The sequence below is a fragment of the Schistocerca americana genome, chromosome 4 (assembly GCF_021461395.2).
Source record: "Schistocerca americana isolate TAMUIC-IGC-003095 chromosome 4, iqSchAmer2.1, whole genome shotgun sequence".
NCBI classification, from domain to species: Eukaryota; Metazoa; Arthropoda; class Insecta; order Orthoptera; family Acrididae; genus Schistocerca; species Schistocerca americana.
In genome coordinates, this window is record NC_060122.1 from 389496454 (window position 1) to 389517490 (window position 21037).

The window sequence follows — 21037 nt, forward strand, 5'->3', positions numbered from 1 at the left end:
CGGTGAACGTGCGGGCCATGGTATGGCGCTTCGTCGACCAATCCACCTGTCATGAAATATGCTGTTCAATACCGCTTCAACCGCACGCGAGCTATGTGCCGGACATCCGTCATGTTGAAAGTACATCGCCATTCTGTCATGCAGTGAAACATCTTGTAGCAACATCGGTAGAACATTACGTAGGAAATTAGCATACATTGCACCATTTAGATTCCCATCGATAAAATGGGGGCCAATTATCCTTCCTCCCATAATGCCGCACCATACATTAACCCGGCAAGGTTGCTGATGATCCACTTGTCGCAGCCATCGTGGACTTTCCGTTGCCCAGTAGTGCATATTATGCCGGTTTACGTTACAGCTGTTGGTGAATGACGCTTCGTTGCTAAATAGAATGCGTGCAAAAAATCTGACATCGTCCCGTAATTTTCTTGTGCCCAATGGCAGAACTGTCCACGACGTTCAAAGTCGTCGCCATGCAATTCCTGGTGCATAGAAATATGGTATGGGTGCAATCGATGTTGATATAGCATTCCCAACACCGAAGTTTTTGAAATTCCCGATTCTTGGGCAATTTGTCTGCTACTGATGTGCATATTAGCTGTGACAGCAGCTAAAACACCTGCTTGGGCATCATCATTTGTTGCAGGTCGTGGTTGACCTTTCACATGTGGCTGAACACTTCCTGTTTCCTTAAATAACGTAACTATCCGGCGAACGGTCCGAACACTTGGATGACGTCGCCCAGGATACCGAGCAGCATACATAGCACACACCCGTTGGGCATGTTGATCTCTATAGCCATACATCAACAAGATATCGACCTTTTACGCAATTGGTAAACGGTCCATTTTAACACGGGTAATGTATAACGAAGCAAATACCGTCCGCACTGGCGGAATGTTATGTGATACCACGTACTTAGTTTGTGGCTATTACAGCGCCATCTATTACAAAGCGAAAAAAGTGGTCCAACTAAAACATTCATATTTATTTACGTACTACACGATTATGTAATAAAAATGGGGGTTCCTATTTAAAAAACGCAGCTGATATCCGTTTGACCTATGGCAGCGCCATCTAGCGGACCAACCATAGCGCCATCTGGTTTCCCCCTTCAAGCTAGACAAGTTTCGTGCTTTGTAGTTTTTTTCGTTTGACGCTTATTTCGTGAGATCTTATATATATGTACAGGGCGATTCAGTAATGATATTACGAACTTTCAAGGATGATGGATGAACGTATCAATTTGAGGTAAGGGTGCCTGTGCTGGAAACGAACGAGGAAGTTACAAGCGAAAACCTCTGACAATGGAATACATGTACCATTACTGTTGTTGCTGGGAATGTAGCGTACCCAACTTTCAGAGGTGACAGTATAGACCAAGACAGAAAAAAAAGTGTACTGAACATGAGCTCTAAAATGCATATCTGAGGAGCTATCAGCACTTGGTCATCATCGCTAATGAGAAACACGACTCGTTTACTGAATAAGTATTCATTTCTCTTAAGGCGTGCATTTTAGAGCCCATGCTTACTAGAATTTTTTTGTTTTGATTCATACTACCACCTCTGAAAGTTGCATACCCTACATTCTTAGCAACAACAGTACCGGTATATGTATTCCATTGTCAGAGTTACCGGCCGACCATAGTGGCCGAGCGGTCCTAGGCGCTTCAGTCTGGAACCGCGCGACCGCTACGGTCGCAGGTACGAATCCTGCCTCGGGTACGGATGTGTGTGATCCTTAGGTTAGTTGGGTTTAAGTGGTTCTAAGTTCTAGGGGGCTATGACCTCAGATGTTAAGTCCCATAGCATTTGAACCATTTTGTCAGAGTTAGCAGAACGGTTTTCGCTTATAGCTTCGACTCGTTCCTTCCCGTTATAGGGACCATTACCTCAAATTGATACATTTACCAGTCTCCATCATGCTTGAAAGTCTGTAACACCACTACCGATCACCCTTTGTATACGAACAGTTACGGGTGCCGGTGCCTATAACTTTGAAGCTCAGTACCGTCGTTTGGTGACATTTCCGATCATGGGTTCGTATGTAAAACTTGATTTACTAAGTCCCCTCTAAAACCTCTAGGAGTGTGTAACAATAACTGCAAAGTACCCTGTATAAACACCGACATGTGGTCAAGGAATTACGTGGCATTCGTGTCTTTCCGGCGTGTGTGCGTTAAAGGGGGGACGTTAACCGTAGTGACGTTATTACAGTATGCGTCCAAGCAAGACCAACGTGCAATGATTCTTTTCTTGGTTGTCCAAGGACAAACACCGATAGATATCCATCGGAAAATGAAGACCGTGTGTGGGGCACCATGGGTGTCGAAACCCATCACTGTGGAATGGTGCTGCCGCTTCATGATAATGCACTTTGTCATATCGTAAATGTAACGCAGAAGTTACGCCAACTCAAATGGGAGATACTCGATCATCCGCCCTGTAGTCATGATCTCTTCCTATGCGATTATCACGCCTTCGGACTAGAGATGGGCAAACTCGTTCATCCTTGGGAATTAGTTCACTGGTGATCGCTCTTTTTTTGGGGGGGGGGGGAGGGGAACCGTTCGTTTTTACTCGTTCACCGTTCATTTGTGCTTGGTACACGGTTCTTACGAAAAACTGAAAATTAGTAGCATAGGTGACTGAAGATGGTAGGCGCCAAGAGCGGTTCTTGCCTCCACCCTGGAGTACAGAGTTTTTATTCATACCAGAACTCTCACGCACTTGTAATTTTCGTGATTCAGCAAAACCTCTCGTTTAGCCAACTATAAGGTCATGCGGCTGATCGCAGTGAAATAATGTAAGGTGGCGCACGAGAAACCGGCCCCGAGTACAGACTGCTCGCCAGTTACGCGCGATTTGTTGACCGCTACGAGCAGAATAGATAAACATGTAATAATTAGTCAGTGAAGAAATAAGAAACAAGCTAATGCAAAGAACAACTTCGAAGAATAGATGACGATTGGTAGGCGGCAATGAGCAGTCTAGTGCTCGGGGCCGATTTTTCGAGCGCGACGCTGTACCTCTGAAATAATATTGTAGAAGTTATCATATTCACTTTACAAAATGTGACACCAGACACTCGATTATGGAACGCAGACTTCATTCGGTTGTAAGTCGGTCTGCCTTCCATAACAATGAACATGCTCTTTTACCTTGGATCAAAAAAAGACGGAAAATGGCCACTTGTGTGTGCCGTGCCGACTTCCTTTGCATGTGTAATAACAAAAAAATCTTGCCTTTTTACAAGTATTTCTTCTGCTGTTTATCGAAACGGTGAAGTAAGCAGATATGCCGTTTGTTACCTGAAAATATGTATTACATACCACGCCATTTTATGTAATATACGTAATTATAAAATACAGTTTAATTATCGGTCATGGACGCTGAATAGAATACGAAAGGAACCAGAAATTAGCAGTTCAAAAAAGGTTTGAAGCAGATCTAGAATGGGCGTGCGCAGCGAACGGACGAACAACTCTGAAGTGACCGAGCGGTTAAAGGCGCTACAGTCTGGAACCGCACGACCGCTACGGTCGCAGGTTCGAATCCTGCCTCGGGCATGGATGTGTGTGATGTCCTTAGGTTAGTTAGGTTTAAGTAGTTCTAAGTTCTAGGGGACTTATGACCACAGCAATTGAGTCCCATAGTGCTCAGAGCTATTTGAACCATTTGAACAACTCTGTACTGAACTATGAGCAGTCGGCAGTGGAACTGCGACGAATGGCCACGCGAAGAAGGACGAGTCCGGCCGAGAGAGACCGAGACAGATGGGAACGGGACCGAGATTGGAACGAGACCGGCCGACGTGCCGTTGCGGGAACGAGACCGACCGTTTCCCGTTCCCGGGAACTGTAATTAGAAAGCCGCGACCTAAATGAACTATGAAATACCGTTCCTTAGAATTCGTTCACCGCTCGTTCCGTTCATTTTGATGAACCGTTCCTTTGAACCCGTTAGTTGTCCGAACGACCCATCTCTACTTCGGACTTTCAAAAGGGCCTTGAGGGCTCGACGATTCTTATAAGACGAGGATGTGTAGCGGGCAGTTACGGACTTCTTCACGCAGCAGAACACGGTGCTTTACCAAACGGGTATCTTCAACCTGGTGATTGCCTCAAAGCTCACGGCGATTCTGCCTGATTGGCATACCGATTCTGGACTGTACATTCTTCGAATGGAAACTTTGTGATCGCCCCTTATACAGTAGTCTTCACCGATTTCAGTCACAGTCGAGCTTTTTAAGCATCTCGAATTTCAGCACTTTATGGTTTCATGAAAATGTTCCGAGAGCAACAGACACACGGCCGCTTAATCACATTCGTGAACAATGTAAATAATTTGTCATTGTCTTATGACTTCGTAAAGAATCTTTGATAAGGTTGTCACCTTCCGTATCGCTTGCCGCTTTAATAAAATCGTCTGCCCCTAATTTTAAAAGGGTTGCACTTGAAACGATATAGGTAGCACCAAATTTTTATCACCTCACTACTATACTGTGTAAAATCAAATACAAATATGAGCACTCCTAGATTGCATCGCCTCGCTGCAATTCTTACAACAACAAGAAAGAGCGAATATAATGAAAAATATGAATGAGTCGGAAACAGAGACATATTTGTTCAATGAAAAACAAGAAAGTAAACACTACATTGTAACCACGAAACTAAAAGCAGTGTGTGTTTTACCGAATATTTCTTAAGACTGTAACTGATATTATTCTGCCAAAGAACCACTAGAACATTTTCCCAACCATGATTATTTTAAAGATCATTCATTTCACTAAAAAAAATAGCTGCTTACTATCAAATGCCAAGATAAAAAACGCAAGTTGCTCTCAGCCCGAAAACATGTTTCAACACCACAGTGCTTTACCAGCCACGGTCCTCCTGGGGCTGGTACGCATTTGCGTTCCTGTGATGTCAGAACTGTCTTCAGCACCGAGTTACAGTGGTGGCGTACAGTTCAATGTGGACTAAAATTCGGTGCAACAGGGCATTTTTCACATTTACAAGAACTGGCGGTGCTGAATAGGAGTAATAAGCAACAGATAAAAATCCTAAGGAGTGACGGAGGATCGAACCCTATAAGTTCAGATCCCTGACTGTGACACTTAAACACGGGAACACCAAGTAGGAGAGAAATAAATTTTATTTAAAAATTTTAAATACTCATTATGGTGCCAAATCAAGGCGAAGATAAAAACCAAGCGGACATTATCGGTACACTTTTTTGGCACGCACAAAAGAAATAAAAGCACAGTAAATGAAGAGTTGTAAATTCAGCTATACAAATTAATGTAACAATTGATACGTGTGATTTGTTTGTATATGGTCTTTACGTTTGTGTCACGGACTATTTCCAGTGTCCTCCGAGTATTATGGTCATAAATAAGGCTAAAAGTTGTAAAATGTACAAAATGGCAGGACGGCTGGGATGCCTTTTTCTGATAAACCATTGTTGTTGTTGTTGTTGTTGTTCTGTCTTCAGTCCTGAGACTGGTTTGATGCAGCTCTCCATGCTACTCTATCCTGTGCAATCTTCTTCATCTCCCAGTACCTACTGCAACCTACATCCTTCTGAATCTGCTTAGTGTATTCATCTGTTGGTCTCCCTCTACGATTTTTACCCTCCACGCTGCCCTCCAATGCTAAACTTGTGATCTCTTGATGCCTCAGAACATGTCCTACCAACCGGTCCCTTCTTCTTGTCAAGTTGTGCCACAAACTCCTCTTCTCCCCAATTCTATTCAATACCTCCTTATTAGTTATGTGATCTACCCATCTAAACTTCAGCATTCTTCTGTAGCACCACTTATTATTTCTTACAAGTCAGTAACATGAAAATTCGTAAAATGAATGACATTGGTTGCATCGCATTACGTCAGTTATATCCCGAGAAATTACAAAGCAAAGTTGACACTTGAAATAAACGAAACGCGCCGCTATGCATATTCCGAGATGCAACCGTGAACCCCACGTAGCTCACAGTCACAATGTGATTGATATATTACAATGCAACAAACGCTGCTATTTGCGCTGTTACTGAATGGATTGGCAACCATATAGAAGTGCAGTCACACTCAGTGAAAAATGAGGAAACTGTTTACTCATTTGTGCTTTATTGTTCGTTACTACAGTACTAGAACGGACACAACGGTAACAAAAAACCGAACACACCGGCCAGGGTAACCATAATTAATGGTTGACTAAGGGAGTAACAGAGGGGTAAATGGTAGTTGTACATAGTTATGTAACTGGACATCTGCATTGTCTCCAGTTCCCTTACTGACAGCGTAAATAGCAATAAGTACAGCGAGTGTTGCTTCGCAGAACGTCAATCACATTGCGATTACGAGCAACGTGAGGTTCTCGCTTGCATGTCGGGACGTGCAGTAGCGGCGCGTTTAGTTTATTTCACGCATAAACTTCGCTTTGCAATTTATCGGGATGTAACTGACGTATTCGATGGGACCAACACCATTGTTTTAGTGATTTCTCACGTTACTGATTGCGTAAGAAATAGCACAGGGTGTTCATTTAAAAACCAGAAGTTTGCGTTGAAAATAATATTTGCTTATGTTTTAGAATGTCGCATAGTATTTTCTTTCATGAGCCCATGCCTCACATTCATATCCATGACAGTTGTTTTACAATATCTGTAATTGCTCCAGACATACTTGCGCTGGAACGCTTAAGTGGGCCACTCTAAATACACTATAAAATCACACTATTATCACACTACGACTGCTAATACAGTTCTGCTGACTACGACGATAGGAGCATGCAGACGAGTCGGATATCGTTTCTTCCAGTCTTTTCCGCCTACGGTCAGGAAATTTAGTGTTCCTTTTATTTTTGTACTTACTGTCACGCCTTATTCAACTTGCTGTGGTTTGTCGGTTCTCCATGCACACTTCAGAATCGTGCCCGGTTTCTTGTCGATAGCAGGTATGACCAGCCCGTCGATGGGTGCCTGTACCTGGCTGGACCGCCGCACCGTGTGGCCGAGCGGTTCTAGGCGCTTCAGTCTGGAACCGCATGACCGCTACGGTCGCAGGTTCGAATCCTGCCTCGGGCATGGATGTGTGTGATGTCCTTAGGTTAGTTAGGTTTAAGTAGTTCTAAGTTCTAGGGGACTGATGACCTCAGATGTCAAGTCCCATAGTGCTCGGAGCCATCATCTTTACCTGGCTGGACCGCTGCCTGTAGCCAGTAACGCAATCCCTTTCATGTGAGCTGGTCCTCATGCGAGCAACTGACCTAGCGACCTGTATCACATATCACATGGTCAACACGAATTTGGAAAACAACGTTCTTGCGGAACACAACTACCTCTTTACTCACACGGAGTGTGAGTGCTATCGACAAAGGATTTCAGATTAATTCCGTATTTCTACATTTCCAGGAAGATTTAACATGTACCTCATAAGTGGCTTGTAATCAAATTGCGTGCTTTTGGAATATCGTCTCAGTTATGAAATGATTTCAGGCGGTCCCCAAGGTGGTGTTATGCTCCCTCTGTTGTTCCTTGTCTATATAAACGATTATGAGACAATCTGAGTAGCCATCTTACGTTGTTTGCAAATGATACTGTCTTTTATCGTCTAGTTAAATCATCAGAAAATCGAAACCAACTGCAAAACGATTTAGATAAGATATCTGTATGGTGCGAAAATTGTAAATGGACCCTAAACAACGAAATGCGTGTGGTCATCCACAGGAGTGCTACAAGAAATCCGTTAAAATCTAAAGGCCATAAATTCAATTAAATACCTAGGAATTACAATTACGAACAACTTAAATTGGGACGAACACACAGAAAATGTTATGGGGAGACCGAACCAAAGACTGTTTTATTGGCAAAACACTTAGAAGATCCAAGAGATCTACTAAAGAGACTGCCTGCACTACGCTTGTCCGAACTCTGTTGGGGTACTGTTGTACGTTATGGGATCCGTGCCAGAGAGACCTAACGGAGTACATCGAGAAAGTTCAAAGAAGGGCAGCACGTTTTGTATTATCGAGAAACAGAGTAGAGAATCTCACAGACATGATACAGTATTTGAGATCGAAATCTTGAAAACAAAGGTGTTTCTCGTTGCGGCAGAATCCTCCCACGAAATTTCAATCACCAACTTTCTCCTCCGAATGCGAAAATATTTTGTTGACGCCGACCTACGTAGGGAGGAACGATCATCATAATAAAATAAGCGAAGTCAGACCCTGCACGGAAATATATAGATATTCGATTTTTTCTACACGCTTTTCGAGAGTGGAATAACACGAAGTTATTGTGAAGGTGGTCGATGAACCCTCTGCCAGGCACTTAGGTGTGATTTGCTGGGTAGGTATGTAGATGTAGATGGATAGCTCAACTGGAGTGCCAGCGAAAGGCAAAAATTAAAGTTTAAGTCCCGGCCCGGAAGACAGCTTTATTCTGCCACGAAGTTTCAGATTCATCCGGCACTTCTTGGATCTGCATTTACCCGGTGGTAATAGTTCCGTGTAGTTGTGATATCGGTAATTCTAATTGTTATGAGAGTCTATGGACCGTACCCAAATAATCGAATCTGTAAATCAAAGATGGCGTTCAGTGTAACTGCCATAATAGTTTCTTGAAACTGCGCGATCAGGCATAGAGGAGCACGATATGCTAACCCAAGCGGGGTGTAAACCCACTCCCAAATGGAGTAATTTTGATGCAGTATGAAGTTTCATGGGGTCAGCACGGTCGTTGTCTGCTTTCCAGGCCTTGGAGTTACTTTTCTCATTGAAGCACTTCCTCTGTTAGATAATATAAGACTGAGTGCATTCCGTTCCAGTCATACTACTAAGGAAAAATTCGTGGCAGCAGGCCCACCGAAAATACACGGTCCAGTCACATTAACAGTTGCATACCAATGCTGTATGTTGCACTGGCCAACGCCAATGGGAGGGGTCAGCGACTGACCCCACAACCATCACACATTCTCTATTTAGGATAAATCGCATTACTTATGTATTTCCATAATTTTGGCAGATTAGAAGATTAAAATGTTCATTATTATTACTGGGAAAGGGTTTCTGGGACATTTTAGTAAAAAAATAAATAGTTTTTTACTCCTGCAGGGCAGATATACTTCCTGCAAGAAGTGCAACCCTTCATGTACTTACGGTCTTTGCTTCTGGCGCATAAGTAACAGCATCCTTTCTTTGGCAGATTATGCACAGCTGCACGTGTTACTTTCCGTCGCGGCTCCGTAACGTTGTTTCCTCTGCTCACAGCACCTTGATTTTGATTACAGCCATACCCAAAAGTTGATAACGCTGTAGTGTATTTTGAGTGTAGGCCTACAGCATTTTGAGCGCGTCTTTTCATGTTGAGGTCACAAAGTTCACAAGCAAGATCTTTCAGGTACTTCTTTCTTCCAGTACTCTTTGAGCTTTCGGATAGTTCACCACTAAATTCATTGTCTGAACTCTCAAGCAAATTTCTAATTCCGTCATCTGTCAATTTTATGTTCTTGTACATTCTGTCAAATGCCACAAAGATATTACCTTCCACTCACCACACAGTTTACCGGTTGACTGCGAGTGGTTATTGTTGACTTGATACACCTTCAGTTATAACAATCGCTGTAACTCAACAATGAGTGTAAACCAAAAGCTGTTCTTATTGTCGATTGTAGCAATTATAATTATGATAAATGTCATGTATTTATTAAATAAACTACTGAACACGTCAGGAGTTTTAGCCCAAAAACTTCGTTGGCGTCAGTTACTGACCCCACCCATTGGTATGCAACTGTTAATGTGACTGCCACCTACTTTCGACGTCAACGTGCAATAACCACTCACACACGGCAGGTGGCAGCACTGGCACTGGAAGTTATGTAAATCGTGTCGTCGTCGTTGAAATGTGGAAACGGGGCGATTCATATCACGTTCAAAAGGGCATGGTCATTGGCATTTGGCCCGAGGGTGGAAGCATTTCCGAAATGGCGAAGTTTGTAAATTAACCGTGCGCCACCATGGTTAAAAAATACCGTGCATGGCAAAACGGCAATATCGAAAACCACCGTAAATGTGGTGTACCATGGGCCACAGAGGACAGGGGGAATGACGACTGCAGAAATGTGTATGGGAGAATAGACGTGCAGCTGTTGAACAGCTGACCGCCACGTGAACCAAGAAGCTACCAACAGCGCCTTCTCAACGACCGTTCAGTGAACATTGCTGCGTGTGGACTTCGGCAGCAGACATCTGCTTCCCCATAGCTACTGACTGTTGTTCATCGACGATGAAGGCTGGAATTCGCTCTCCAATACGTCAACTGGACGTCCACTGACTGGCGACAAGTGGCCTTTTCAGAAGAATCACGTTTATGCTCCATAGGGCGGGAAACGTCAGAAAGCTAACATACTGCAACAATTGTCGGAAGGGTCCAGACTGCGGAGTGTTGTCGTGGCATTCCCTGCATAATCTCGTCAAGCTGGAAGGCAACATGTATCAACACAAGTATGCATCTACCCTTGGGGACCATGTCTACCCCTACTCGCAATTTGTCTTTCGTCCGCACGATGGCATCCACCAGTAGGACAATACAACAAGTCATACAGCTCGCAGTGCACGTGCGTGGTTCGAAGGACACCAGGACGTATTTACCGTAATCCCCTGGCCACAAACTCCCTGGATTTAAAACCAATGGAGATTCTCTGGGGCCGTCCGCCTGCTTAGCTGACTGGTAAGGTACTTGCCTACCATGCAGCAGGCCTGGGTTTGATTTCCGGTCGGGCTGGAGATTTTCTTCGCCCGTGGACTGGGTGTTGTGTTGCCTCATCATTGTTTCATCCTCATCAACGGCACGCGAGTCGCCCAGTGTGGCGTCGGCTGAAATAAGACTCGTACTCGGCGGCCGTACTTTCCCGGATGGGGCCTCCCGGCCAGCAATGCCACACAATAATTTCATTTTATTTTTCTATGGGGCCACCTCGATCCAGCTGTTCACGCCATGGATCCTCAACCGAGAAACCTAGCGCAGCTGCGTAAAGCACTGGAGTCAGCATAGCTTCCGGAACCGCTAAGTGTCTACCTGAACATTCCGCGGCGGTCCGCACCGGAAAAATTGGTCATTCGGTCTGTTGACAGGAGTTCAAATTAACGTGGCAGGACGGCGTCGACCCGAGTCCTCCGCATGGTAGGTGCGCTGACCAAGATTGGAAGCAGACTCAGAGTGTTCTTACAAGGGAACCTCCCCATCGCACCCCCCTCAGATTTAGTTATAAGTTGGCACAGTGGATAGGCCTTGAAAAACTGAACACAGATCAATCGAGAAAAAAGGAAGAAGTTGTGTGGAACTATGAAAAAAATAAGCAAAATATACAAACTGAGTAGTCCATGCGTAAGATAAGCAACATCAAGGATGATGTGAGCTCAGGAGCGCCGTGGTCCCCTCGTTAGCGTGAGCAGCTGCGGTACGAGAAGTCCTTGGTTCAAGTCTTCTCTGGCGAGAAAAATTTAATTTTTTATATAATCAACTTTGCTCTCAAAAATTCCTGGACGTGTTCAGATTTGCTTGGACATATGCAGGACTTGACGGTGTACACACGGAAAAATTTGAAAACGTTAAAAACATATGTTTTGACACAGCACAGGGAAAACTGTGCGGCTGTGAAACTGTTGCATTCATTTGTTGCAGTTTATGTGACAAACTCTTATGTTTTCATCACTTTTTTGGGAAACATCCACAAGAAAACCTAAATCGGGCAAGGTAGAAGAATCTTTTTACCCATTCGCCAAGTGTACAAGTTAGGTGGGTCGACAACATATTCCTGTCATGTGATGCACATGCCGTCACCAGTGTCGTATAGAATATATCAGACGTGTTTTCCTGTGGAGGAATCGGTTGACCTACTTGCGATCAAATGTTTTCGGTTCCCACTGGAGAGGCACGTCCTTTCGTCTACTAATCGCACGGTTTGCGGTGCGGTCGCAAAACACAGACACTAAACTTATTACAGTGAACAGAGACGTCAATGAACGAACGGACAGATCATAACTTTGCGAAAATAAACTTTTCACCCGATGGAAGACTTGAACCAAGGACCTCTCGTTCCGCAGCTGCTCACGCTAACCACGGAACCACGGCGCTCCTGAGCTCACACTCTCCTTGATGTTGCTTATCTTCCACATGGACTACTCAGTTTGTATATTTTGCTAATTTTTTTCATAGTTCCATACAACTTCTTCCTGTTTTCTCGAATGATCTGTGTTCAGTTTTTCAAGGCCTATCCACTGTGCCAACTTATAACTAAATCTGAGGGGGGTGCGATGGGGAGGTTCTCTTGTTAGTATGTAAAATCATACTGTTGAATTTCTTTTAGTTATTGTTTCAGGACGTACATTCATGCGTTACTGCATTCGACCCATTTAGTCCACTCATTGAAGCAATTATGAATTCACACCATCGGAATTACCATCTGTGTCTGTAACTCGTAAGTGAAAATTTACCGATGTTTCGCTAAAAAGTAATTTATTAGCGTTAGTGTTATAAGCGTTCGCGAAAATTCGACCTTCCCCGTAAGACCTTTGGCCGTCTATGTCACTGCGTGTATTTGTAAAGCTTGCCATTGTTTTGGGCTGTGACATCTACCACAGGAAACGCTGCGCAATCGGAGGTTAACACCAGGCCCGTGTAAGATAATCTGTTTGCAACTTCTCCTTCACGCCTAAGGTGGAAGTTTCTACAACGCGAGTATACTGCTTTTTACGATCTCAGCAGTTTTGCCTCAAAGAATATGTACTTAAGCACCTAACAGGTACTCATTTCAGCTGCATACTGGACACAATGGGGAAGTATATCGCATCGTCCTTGGCTTCTCAGTAGGGGTGCTCGGCAACAGCAGGCTAATAAATGACGAGTCGTATCATTTCTAGCGTCATGCTCGCGCGTGTTGACTGAAAATTGGAAATCCATACGACTGCTGGCGTCACGTTCGTGTTATACAACTCTCGCTCGAGTTGACGGTTGCAGAAACAGAATGTTCATTTTCATTGCAAGTGAAACTTCCTCTTTGTATGTAAAGAATGACAGTGCTGGAAACACTCTTACGTTATTTGATTTTCAAACAGCTGAGCCGAACTGAACGTACTCAGAAAGTTCACTCTTTACTTATTCTGATCATCACTAAACAGACACACAATATTTTTAGGGTAACGCAGTCTGACTTTCAATAATCCCTACAAAAGAATGGCCCTGACTAACAATAACTTATACCTCTCATGAATCACTCACCTCACAAAAATCTTGCTTACTCGAACTACTGCAATACAGCGAACGCCAATACTGCCAGCTAAATAAAAGATCCTAACTACTGAAGGCTCCAACTAATGATGGGCATAGTTAGCAAATGAAAGATATTGATAGAGAACAAACAATGTATTTGTCTGAATAGTGTTCAAAAGTCGTTTATATGACATCCAATTAAGCAAATTTCCTTTTTCTGACGGACACACGTTCAGATCCTCCGCTCATAGTAACCTCTCAAAACTCTGGCATCTCTCCCCCCACATCCACCAGTCCTGGCGGTTCACCTCCAACTGCCCAATGCTACGCGCTGTTCACATCCAACTGCCCAAATCTATACTAGCGAATAATCCAACAATGAGTTCAACCAGCCACAGACTGCACACAGTGCAGTTAGCGATTTTAATACAGAGCGCTACGTGGCGTCACCATCATAAGAACCTAAACAGCCTACTTACACAAGAAAGGCAACAACAAGCGAGTGTTGCTTAACTTCTGCGGAAGTTCAAATGGTTCAAATGGCTCTGAGCACTATGGGACTTAACTTCTGAAGTCATCAGTCCCCTAGAACTTAGAACTACTTAAACCTAACTAACTTAAGGACATCCATGCTCGAGGCAGGATTCGAACCTGCGACCGGAGCGGTCGCGCGGTTCCCGACTGTAGCCCCTAGAACCGCTCGGCCAACCCGGCCGGCCTGCGGAAGTAATGTCAAAACTGGCCATCATAAGCGCCTGACGACTTATACAGGCAAGGGCAGCGAGTAAAATGAAATAAAACGATCGTGTGGCATCGTTCACCGGAATGCCCATCCGGGGAACATTTGCCACCGGGTGCAAGTCTTATTTCAGGTGACGCCACACTGGGTGACTTGCAAGTCGGTGATGATGAGGTAAGGATGAGGACAACTCAACATCCAATCCATGAGCAGAAAAAAACCTCCAGCCTGGCCAGTCTCGAACCTGAGCTCGCTGCATGGTAGGCAAGCACGTTGCAAAAAAAATGGTTCAAATGGCTCTGAGCACTATTGGACTTAACATCTACGGTCACCAGTCCCCTAGAACTTAGAACTACTTAAACTTAACTAACCGAAGGACATCACACAACACCCAGTCATCACGAGACAGAGAAAATCTCCGACCCCGCCGGGAATCGAACCCGGGCGCGGGAAGCGAGAACGCTACTGCACGACCACGAGCTGCGGACAAGCACGTTGCAACTCAGCTAAGCAGGCGGACAGTGCACCCTTTGAGATGGTGCAGTGGTGAGACTGGACTCACATTCAAGAGGAAGCCGGGTCAGGTCCTCGTCCGGCCATCCGGATCTAGTTTACCGTGGCTTCCTAAGTCGCTTGACATATACAGGAAAGTTGCTTTCGAAAGGACACGGGCAATTTCGTTTCCCATTTCGTGATTAGGCTCCATAGATCTCTCCGTCGGCGGGGCGTTAAACCCTAATCTTCCTTCCTGCCTACAGGCAGCGGGAATGCTTTTGCTCTGAGCCGGCCGTTGTGGCCGTGCCGTTGTAGGCGCTTCAGTCTGGAAACGCGTGACCGCTACGGTTACAGGTTCGAATCCTGCCTCGGGCATGGATGTGTGTGATGTCCTTAGGTTAGTTAGGTTTAAGTAGTTCTAAGTTCTAGGGGACTCATGACCACAGATGTTAAGTCCCATAGGGCTCAGAGCTATTTGAACCATTTTTTGCTCTGACAAAGTGTGATGGGAAGTCTCCTGAGACACTGACTAAATTTATAAATCTGTATAACTAAACGGTAAACTCGGTCCTTGCGCTATGGATCATCGTGCACAGTCCCAATCGAAGATTGCGTATCTATTGGCTTACATGAGAACAAAAATTTGAGTTTCAATATTTTACATACACTCTAAGATAAAATCATCAATGAATTATTCTGAGGGGATGGAAATCGTTAGATGTGATATACAGGGTGCGTCAAAAAATGTATATACACTTTGAAGCGTCATAGAAAATTTATTTCCCGTTCTACAATGTTAAATTTCTGGAAATGGAAAGCTTAAAGTCCAATGGGAAAAATAAATGTACTTTGCAAATGTGATTAATGTTCAAACTGGTGGCCTTCAGCATCAATACATTTCTGAGTACGAGTCACCACTGATTCCATACATCGTACCAAAGTGTCCTATGAGATTTGTGCACACACCGCCTGAATCTCATTCCAAAGCAGGCGCGGCTCGTGGTTTCTATATTGGGGAAGGCTGCGGCATTTATCGATTGGAGCCAACATTGACCTCGGGTTACACTACAGATTAGTCTGACATAAACAACTAAAAATTCAGGGGGAGGGGGGTGGCAGATCACTCTCTACCCATAATTTTACGTACTGTATCTTCTATAATCAGGTATTAAATATGATTAAAAGCTAACTTCGAATTAAAATCTTTGGTTAGTGTTTTTATACGTCATCATTACATATTCTGACACTGCAGCAAATCATATGAAAAGACGCGTTTTGGAGAGATCTTTAATGCGATGAATGTTAACTTTGCGGTTGCTTAATATTTTTGGTGTTTTCAGTACTAAACGTAAGGCGTTTATTGTGGTTAACCTCCAAAGCTCGAAGTTTACGAGTTCGCATGACGATACTGTAATGTTTTCGTGACGTCACAAGTCTTGTGCTGTGATTGGGTGGCATGAGCAATCCGTGCAACTGCCATATTATTTCGCATGTTTGAGAAGCGAACAGTTCGTATTTATTGTGTATTATGAAAATATGCATTTATATGAAATAGCGCACTAAAGATCTCTCCAAAATACGTCATTTTTAGTACGGTTTGTTGTGCTAAAGTACACAAAATGTGACACTGTAGCGCAACACACTGTACCGGTACCAAAAGTGATTCGTTTCGGAAAATGTCATCACGTTTATGACTGGCTAAACATGACACTACACTTTTTTATCCACTTCACTTAATAGGCTAAGTAGGACTTAATATAAAGAATTACCTCTTATCAATTATGAATGCACTTTTGCTTACCTCAATTCATTTGTTTATAGACGAAGTCAGCTCGTCTCCCCTTCTGCGCAGCAAAGTGGTCTATGACCATTTCATTGAAATTTGGCCGATTCAATAATTCTTTTTCTAGGGAACACATTGCAAGCGCACAAAGTCTGTCCTCATTCATAGTGTTGCGCATGAATGTTTTCACTCGCTTTAACGTCGAGAAGCAGCGTTCTGCCTCGCCGGTCGTCATAGGGAATGTTACTATTATTTGCAGAAGTTTTACACTTTCAGGAAAAGCTTTAGCCAGATTGTTATCGTAAAGACAGTTCAACAAGGTCAAAGCACCTGACGCCTTCATAAAATCTTTTCGGCTGTACAACACGTTCAGCTCATGACGTAGATCAGAAGACTGTAAATTGAACAAATTAACAGCTATTTTAAACTCTTTTTCCGGAAAATAGTTTGATGTTTTGCAAACAACGCTGCATCAAACAGCTGTGCAATCGATAAGTGATCATTGAAACTGAATCGTTCTCTGATCTGAGTTGTGATGAGGTCGCAAACGTTTCGTGCACACACTATTCTTGATTCTGTGAAACGTCCCCGTTTTGCAGTTGGTTCTACCTGTTCCCAGAGATCGTCAGTTTCAAGTGAGGCCCTAACTTGCTGGACAGAATCTGCAAAGTGCGAAACATATTCAACAGTTTTCACTGCATCCATATTCCTCTGCTGCAGTTGATTAAAGAGAATGTCACAGTGAGGCATGACTGTATTAAAAAAATTTAACCAGAAGAGGAAATCTTCGTCTTGCAGGAAACCCTTCAGTCCCGTGGCCTTGTTTATTGTCTTGTAATCACTGGCATCATCATCAATAATTCTTTCTAGGCACTCAACAATTTCCTTTTGGTATTTGTACACAGTGGTTACGCTCCGTGATTTAAAATTCCATCTGATGGACTGAGGACAGGTAGGAATACGCTTCTTCACTACTTCGTCAAGAATGGCTGTACGGCTAGAAGACCGTGAAAAAAAGGTGGAAATTCCTTCCAAGTTGCTAAAGAAGATCCGCACTTGTTTATTGCCCGTCACACAACGTTCAACAATTAAATTTAACTGATGGGCGTAACAGTGAATAAAGTGAGCATTCCTGTACACTTCTCTAATTCTAGTTTGAACTCCACTTTTATGGCCACTCATAACAGGAGCACCGTCGTAACACTGAGCTATCAGTTTTTCAGGTGTTTCTTGTACATTCATTTTCTCTAGCTCGCAGAGAACAGCTGCAGTTACATCGTCTGCACTGTGACTTTTTGGGCGTACAAAGGAAATAAATCTTTCATTTATTTGTCCCAGTAGCTCATAGCGAATTATTAGGACCAATTGTGACAAATTTGCACAGTCAGTAGTTTCATCAACTTCTATTGCGAGAAAGTTTGCCTTCGACAGTTCACTCTTGATGAGATTAAGGCACACCTCATAAATCGATTCCAGGAGTTCATTTTGAATTGTCTTCGATAGGCCTAAGAAAACACGGCTTTCTGATTTCTCAATGTGCTGCTTCAAGACGCAGTCCAGTTCTGCCATAAGACTGACTAATCCTCGAAAAATTCCTGGGTTTTTGGAATCTTCTGTTTCATCGTGGCCCCTTAAGGCAAGCTCGAATTTGCCGCAAAATTTAATACAGTCTATCAGTTTACCCAGAATATACCGATTTTTTGATACATTTTCATTATACAGGGCGTTTCAAAAAGAAAGAGCAGATTTCAAACATTTATTTCTCAAAAACTACAAATGATAGAAACACAATTCAAACGTTTCTTGTCAGAGAAAGGTTCAAAGTTTTTCAATGGTCCGCGCAGAAGTTCCATGCAAATCCGCAGTGTCGCTGGCGTTTGTTTGTAGGAAAATGGCGACGACACCACAGGAACGATCATTTTGTGTGCTGCAATTTGCAAAGTTAGAGTCCATTGTTGGTGTGCAACGTGCATTCCGCCGTCAATTCAACAAACAGCCGCCTCGTCATAAGCAAATTTATGAGTGGCATCACAGATTCGTAGAAGATGGTTGCATCTGCAAGCGAAAAAGCACGGGTCGTCCACGCACATCGGATGAAAATGTCGAGCGTGTCCGTGCAGCTTACGAAAGGAGCCCTAGAAAATCCACGGCACGGGCAAGTCACGAACTAAACATGTCTAAAACAACGGTATGGCGCGTTCTGAGTAACCGTCTGCACATGAAGCCGTACAAACTGCAGTTATTGCAAGCATTGCGTCCTGACGACCACAACAAAAGGTTCGAATTTTCAACTGCAATTCTACAGGACATGGAAGAGGACAATTTTGCCGAACGATTAATTTTTTCAGATGAATCAACGTTTCACATTTCTGGTAAAGTTAATCGGCATAACGTACGAATTTGGGCGAGTGAAACTCCGAGGGACGTTATTCAACATGAAAGAGACTCACCAAAGGTTAACGTCTTTTGTGCAATTTCGGTAAACAAAGTTTATGGACCTTTCTTTTTCATGGAGAAAACTATCACAGGAACCATTTACCTGGACATGTTAGAAAACTGGCTATTTCCTCAACTTCAGGAAGATTCAAATCACTTCATCTTCATGCAAGATGGCGCCCCACCACACTTCTCTGAACCTGTACGACGGTACCTAAATAACACCATTCCAGGACGGTGGATTGGAAGAGCAGGAGCACAAGATCAATGTCATCGTCTGTGGCCTCCCAGGTCACCAGACCTTACTCCCTGCGATTTTTATTTGTGGGGGTACATAAAGGACTGTGTTTATGTCCCACCTATGCCCGCTACTCTTCAAGAGGTACGACATCGAATTGTTGCGGCCGTGAATTCGGTAACTAAAGACCAGTTGCGTCGTGTGTGGCAAGAAATGAGATACCGGTTTGATATTTGTCGTGTAACAAATGGTGCTCATATTGAGGTACAGTTTTGATATTTGTTGTGTAACATTTGGTACTCATATTGAGTGAAGGACCGTTGGAATTGTGTTTCTATCATTTGTAGTTTTTGAGAAATAAATGTTTGAAATCTGCTCTTTCTTTTTGAAACGCCCTGTATATCTTTATATTACGGCGGTAAGCACTGTCTAATTGGCACATAATGTCCACTTTCCCTAGCATTGAAAACTCAATGAACCCATTTAAATGTTTTTCGCTGGAATTATGTTTTTTCACCTTTGCGTGAAAATTCTTTAAGTCAGCGATACCAGTTTCAGTCCAGGCACTATCAGTACTATTTGTAAGAAGACAGGTGAAACAGAAAAATGCGTTTTTCACTTCACAACCACACAACCACTCAGCTGCATCGTACATTGCTCTATTAAAACTGCGTTTGTATCCTTGCCTAGATTTACACTGTTTCTGTTCTTGATTGATCGTTAGATCGGGTCTGGGTGCACCAAGTTCTTTCACTTTCATCCTGTGGCCGTGTTCCAAGCTTTTACCTATTAAATTGCACACTGAATTCATGTTGCGCTGGTTTCACACTCGCCGTAATTCGCAGATATTCACAAGGAAGTAAAACTCACTAAAATCTTGCAAAATACACTCCGAAATAGAAACTTGCTAATATCACACGGTGTCAACAAAAGCAGTCAGCATCAGCAAGCACGGAAAATAAAGTAACGGGACAAATTTCGCGCGCTTTGTCCTCTAATCACTTACGAAACTCTCGCTAGATGGCAGTACTGTTATGTTACTGTAGTCTAGTGCACTCTGGCGGGATATTTGCAAACTTACTCTAAATGTGGATACAATAGCCAATGGCAGAAACAAAACTACTATGTAAAACATTATCAAAACAAAAATACTAAACGTCGATTAATGACGCATCGAGGCGTAGTAGAGATGTGCAGAGACAGATATTGGATAGCGAAGTTTCGGCCACTCTACATTCCTTTATTACATAGATAGTGGAACGTGAAAAACGTGTGGTGGTTGGTGTAACACCCTTAGGCTGCAAGCTCTGAGCCTTCGGATCGCCCATAACGAGCAATGCTATGTAGAAGCCACGCCCCTAAACCGCTAATACACGCAGCTTACGGACTTTCCAAGGCGCAGCCTAAACACTACTAACCGTTCGGAAAACATTCATCGATACAAACAGTTCCAAAAACGTTGAACGTCGTTATTTTAATCGGAATGGGAAATATACGAAATTCGTCCTGATAATTTAAATTATGTAATACGTTCTTGCGAAATTTACTTTAACATATATTTTGGGGCGGCTCCGCCTCAGAGCCTTTAATTACGAGCCGCGCCTGTTCCAAAGTGTGTCCAGGTTACGTGGTTTACGTTTGTACACCTCATCTTTTACTGTGCCCCATAAGAAGAAATCCAGCGGCGTGAGGTCTGGAGAGTGTGGCAGGAAACTCGATTGGTCCCCTGTGTCCTATCCACTGGCCTGGCCATTGTGCTCCAGGTATGCTCGTACTTCCCTATGATAGTGCGGCGGGGCGCCATCTTGTTGGAAATAAAACTCATCATTACCGTAAAAGGCACGAATGGCAGGGAATATGGAGTCAGCAAGCATTGTTATGTACGTTTCTCCAGTAACAGTACCTTCAAAGCGGAAAGGCCCAATGAGTCCCCTTGCAGACAAACCACACCACACATTTACACCAGGCAAATTCACAGCCTTTTCAACTGTAATGTGAGGATTATCTTCAGCTCAGAACAGACAATTGTGCCTATTGCCAGTTCCATTGAGTTTGAATTGGGCTTCATC

General features: G+C 43.5%; 1 protein-coding gene across 2 annotated transcripts in view; it reads left to right on the plus strand.

Moving 5' to 3' along the window:
- The window catches only part of LOC124612514 (proton-coupled amino acid transporter-like protein CG1139), a 945634-nt gene that overhangs the window by 655082 nt on the left and 269515 nt on the right, over window positions 1-21037 (plus strand). The window lies entirely within an intron of this gene.